This window comes from Salvia hispanica, chromosome 5 (genome assembly GCF_029641045.1).
Source record: "Salvia hispanica isolate PSC_SH4W2 chromosome 5, Shi_PSC_v1, whole genome shotgun sequence".
Taxonomy (NCBI): Eukaryota; Viridiplantae; Streptophyta; class Magnoliopsida; order Lamiales; family Lamiaceae; genus Salvia; species Salvia hispanica.
Genome location: NC_142696.1, coordinates 38215152 through 38221151, shown reverse-complemented (window position 1 = coordinate 38221151; position 6000 = coordinate 38215152).

Sequence of the window (6000 nt, the reverse complement as noted above, 5' to 3'; positions counted from 1 at the left end):
ATGTCAACAGCTTGTATAAAGTGTCAACAACTCAGAAAACAAATATTATACTAATTAATAAAGAAAATCATAAGATAGATGTCAATAGAGAGCAAAATCAAATATCAACAACTAATAAGAAAATATCAATAACTTTTAGTAGTATATGTTAACAACTAAAAAACAACTCTAATTGTTGTTGACATGGCTTGTACGTGTAGTTGATATGACTTATAATTGTTGTTGACATGTTTTCTATGTGTAGTTGACATGACTTGTACGTATAGTTGACATAGTGTGTAACATAGTTGACATGGCTTGTACGTGTAGTTGACACGATATGTACCGTAGTTGACATGACTTGTATGTACCGTTGACACGATATGTACCATAGTTGACATAATTATATTAGTTGTTGACATGGCTAGTATATATAGTTGACATGAATTTTAATTGTAATTAGCCTTAAAAACATGAATTGTAATTGTAATTACCCCTCCAGGCAGGACTAAGGCAACCTGGACGCCCTCATCAGCGAGTAGCACGGAGGCAAGTCTGACTCCAACTTGTATTGAAATGTCAACAACTTATAACCAAATGTCAACAGCTTGTATAAAGTGTGTACAACTCAGAAAACAAATCTTAAAATTTAAAAACAAAATCATACAATAGATGTCAATAGAGAGCAAAATCAAATATCAACAATGGGTCTTGTTAGGTTGAGATATTTTAGCTTAATTGAGAATTGAGATGCATTTTCAGCCACTCATTCACAATTTCGTGCAATGTCAACTACTCAAACATTATGTCAACCAGGGGGCATAATTGTCATTATCGCGATGTCAACTACGGAGACATTATGTCAACTACGATGTCAACTACGAAGACATTATGTCAACTACGGAGACATTATGTCAACTACGATGTCAACAGCGAACATTATTTATGTCAACTATGATGTCAACAACAAACGTTATTTATGACAACCACGATGTCAACCGCAAACGTTATTTATGTCAACTATTATGCCAACAACAACATTTTACAAATAATTAATGTCAACAACGAATATTTTCATGTCAACGGCCTATATTATTTATGTCAACAATAACGTTTTACATATAATTCATGTCAACAACAACGTTTTACATATAATTCATATAATTCATGTCGTTGAAGTCGGAATTGACTGCAGAACAATACGACAACGATCCAAGGGCCTTTGCTGCGAAGTCCACTATACGCTCCCTCACAGCTGCTTTAGACTTGTTAAATGTCACCTTCCCATAATATAGTTCATTTTTTAATTTTCAATCAATCAATCAATAAATCTCAAGTGCAGTTAGCATGTTATGCAGTATTGCAATCTTCAACTAAGTAATTCGAGCTTTATACTACACAACTGCGCTTGAAAAAAAAGAACCACATACAAGATTTCATGAATTATAAGATCAAGAACTGATGTAGGAGATTCACAATGTACCTGATGGTGGAAAAAGGCTTCCAATACATGGAATGTTGATGAAGAGTTGATCTTATTAGCTATATGCAGAGCCTTAGAAGTTGCAAATGAATTATCATGGTAACTGCAATCCAATCAGATTCATTTCTCAAATTATGCAAATTGCATAAGCAAGCAATCATAAACCGAAAGTATCCAACAACAAAACGCAAACCCCTAGATAAAATACACACAAAAAACATCTTCCCCAATTCGATTTCACAAGCCTTAAAAAAAGACCTAATCGTTTAAAATGTCAACAACTAAAAAATAACACTTATCATTTACATATCAATAGCAAGAATATCAAATATCAACGATTCGTATTAAAATGTCAACAACTAAAAAATAACACTTATAATTCACATATCAATAGCCAGAATATCAAATGTCAACAACTTGCGTATCAAATGTCAATAGATTGTCAACAACTCGTATATAGTGCCAGCAACTCAAAAATCATTTTTGTAATTAAAATATAACAACTATTTTATCTTATTTTTTTTATTTGACACAAGTTCTGGCATTATGATCATACAACACATGTAAATAGCACATATCAAATGTCAACACAAGTTAGTCCTCTTCATCTGTAACATTTCCCCCAAATTATTTAACCTAATTTTCAACTCCATCACCCAAAGTAATGAAATTCCTAATCAAACAAATCCTAACAAACTATTGTACTTCTACAGTTCTATATCTATTTCTGGCAAATCATAATGTGGAATTCATAAAATCGAGAAAGGAAATTACAAACAGAAAATCCGATAATCAGAAAGTAGAAACTCACATTCCGCTTCTTTAATTTGGAATTTCCTCCGGTGGAAGCGGTGGTCTGGCCTTTGAGCAAATCAAGGCTTCCTCACCTTCTCCACCTCAATCGCCGACAACTCCACCTTAATTGGAAAACGCTCCAATTGGCTCGGATCCGTACAACCGCGACGCCATTCGGTCCGCGAATCGAGCCGTCGTCGACTAGCTGAAGGCGCTCTCCGATCTCAAGCAGCGTTATGTGAATCAACAGATCGATTCATCGCCGCCACACGAGGCGCTCATGCTGGCGGAGATTCAAGAGCGTTAGTCGCTGATGAAGACGTACGAGATCACCATGAAGCAAATGCAGGCCGAGATCGACGCCAAGGAGGCACTAATCGCGTGTCTACAAAACCACCTGCGAAAATCCGTTAGGAGGAAGATGAATGCAAGCGGATCCACCCCGATTCTCGTCGGAATCGCAATCTCCGACGTCAGCCATAAGGATTTCAATCGCCGACAGCTCTGCTGCAACGACAAAGGTTTTCCGATTAACTGCGGCGAATTCAGCATGGAGGAGGCGGTGAGAAGGAAGGGGATTAAGAGAGAGAATGTAGAGAGGTGAGAAATCACGGGAGACTGTTTCAATTGAGGTTGTTTTCATTTGTTTTCATTGAATTTACTATTATACCCTTTCATAATAAATTAATCTAAAAATATTTTTTGTGTGGCAAAATCTGGACCACTCATTTAATAAAAATGAGTGGCTGATATTGCATCTCATTTCTCAATTAGCCTAAAAAATCTCAATTGATCATGTACCTATATATAAATATTATAATAATACAATTATAACTACGATAAATTTAATTATAGTTATTTATTATACTGAAATTAAATATAATGTATAATTTTAAATTATTTTTAAAATATTGTATTTAATAATAATAATAATAATAATAATAATAATAATATATTACATTAAATATGTGAGAATCCTAAAACTGGGAAAGAGAATACCTAAGAAAACTAAGATTCTGAATCCTGGAAAGTTGTACTAACTTTCCTTATTCTGGGATTCTGATTACTTTCTCAGTCTGATTAAAAACCGAAACAAACACAGGAATTTAAAATGTAAGGAATCCGGTTACTTTTCCAGACAGAATCCTGACAACCAAACATGGCCTAAGAGTACTAGTAATTTTTTGTGGACAGAGTAAAATGATAATAAATGTTGGTTGGAGAAGGAGTGTGTATAATTTTTTTGGTAGAAAAAGCGTGCATAGCCCAAAAAAAACTAACGAACATAAGAGCATCCACATCCGTGCTCTTTGGCAAGAGCACAAACGTGGGCCCGGATCCACTTTTGCTCTCTGCTCTTAGGCAAGAGCACAATACCCACATACATGCTCTTCCGCAAGAGCATGCTCAAGGGTCTCACCATTCTATTATTCAATTTAAATACTTCAATTACTAAAAACATTTCCACAATATTAAAATACATTAAAATATAAAAATTACATAATTAAATCCTAAAAATTTAAAATTACATAATTAAATTCATAAAATTAAAAATACTCACTACTCGTTGCCGAATTTCGCCCAAATGTGTTTGATTAGGTCTTCCTGTAGCTCATTGTGGATTCTGCTATCGCGCATTGTGTGTCTTGTTTCGATCCTCTCGCCCACCATCGTATGCACACCTCGGCGTGGGGAGACCTCGCTGTTGAGCTTCCGGCCAGAGGCGTAGCTACATGATGGGGATAAGGGGCATTTGCCCCTCCTCAACGTACTTTTTTTTTATCATTTTGTTTTATAATTTTTCCAATTTTTTCAATTTCCTCTATAAATGCCCCACCACAAATTCTTAAAATTTCTTTATATAAATATTTTTGCCCCTCCTGAATTGAATTCTTGGCTCCGCCCCTGCTTCCGGCTTCATCCTCGTCGTTAAAGTTAGCCGCCCTCAGACCTTCGTCAGCTATAATCATATTGTGCAAGATAATACACGTGTACATGATGTCGGCAATATTTTTAACGTACCACAGCCTAGACGGGGTCTTTACAATGTTGAATCGGGCTTGAAGGACCTCAAAAGCTCTTTCGACGTCTTTCCAAGCAGACTCTTGACGCTGCGCGAAAAGAATCTGTCTCGGGTCTTGCGCCAGTGCTACACTATTCAAAACATCATTGAAGAGTGGTGAAGAATAGAGCGTGCTCAAGTCGTTGTTGGATCCGACAACACCGAAATATGCATGCCAAATCCATAGGCGGTAGTCGGCAACCGCTTCAAGGATAAGTGTTGGGCCGCCGCCCTTGTGGCCGCTTAAGTATAGCCACCTCAAAGCAGTCGGGCAATTCTTCCACTTCCAATGCATGCAGTCAATGCTGCCTAGCATACCGGAAAAACCGTGGATTGTTTCGTGAAGATGAAGCAACCGTTGACAATCTTCGGTGGTGGGTGCCCGAAGGAATTTATCGCCGAAAGCAGAACGAGCGCCGTTGCAAAAATTTTTGAGGCACAGGATTCCAGTTGACTCACCCACATGCAAGTACTCGTCAAAGAGGTCAGCCGTTTGCCCAGTAGCAAGATGTCGGATGGCACAGGTACACTTTTGCAACGCCGATAGACTTTGCCAACCGGTTGGGTCTCTACATAATTGAAAGTATTCAACACGGGCAGACAATGTGTTGGCAATACGCATAAACAACCGTTTTGACATGCGAAAACGGCGCCGAAAGTAATCTTCTAGAAACCGCGGCTGGTCGGAAAAATAGTCGGCAACGAGCCTTTCGTTGGCTCCCTCCCGGTCACAATGGATGTAGCGACGAGTTGATCTAGTTGGTCAAAGGAGGAGGGGCGGGGGTATTGGCGGCGACATAGGCTTCATAGGCGGCACGATATTGTTCATAGTATTCTTGTTCTTCGCGCTTCGCTTCCGCAATGAGTTCGTTGAAATCCATTTTTCAATTTAGAGAAGGTTTGAGTGAGTGAGGAAGATGTAGATGAGTTTTATGAAATGGATGATGAATGTGTTGTATGGAAAAATGGATGATGAATGTCTGTATTTATAGATGTTTATGAGATAAAAATTTAAAAAAAATAAATTAAAAAAATTCAAAAAACGGATATATTTTTTGGGAATACAAAAATATATTTTTATTAATTTTAAGTATTATTTTCAAATATTTTTAAAAAAATAGGAAAATCCAACGGATATACCGTTGGCGAATAGAATTGCTCCACGTCAAGTGTGCTCGCTGGCACGGACGTGCTCGATGCATCGAGCAGCATCGTGCCAGCGGCGAGAGTGCAGCGGCACGGACGTCGTCCGTGCCAGCGAGCACCGCTGCGGATGCTCTAAGATACATCTAACTTACTACCTCCGTCCCTGAAAATTTGATACAGTTTACTATTTTAGTCCGTCCCTTAAAATTTGATACACTTCACTTTTACCATTTTTGGTAGTGGACCCCATATTCCACTAACTCATTCCTACTCACATTTTATTATAAAACTAATACTTTAAAAGTAGGACCCACATCCCACCAACTTTTTCAACTCACTTTCCATTACATTTCTTAAAACCCGTGTCGGGTCAAAGTGTAGCAAATTTTGGGTGACGGAGGTAGTATCATATAAGGCAATACTAAGCTCTGTTGGTGGATTCATTGTCGACCATATTAGCATAATGTGATAAATAATCAGTAGCAAAGTTCTCTTGCCTGTACACATGTCGCAGCATGACCAAGTTAAAATCTTG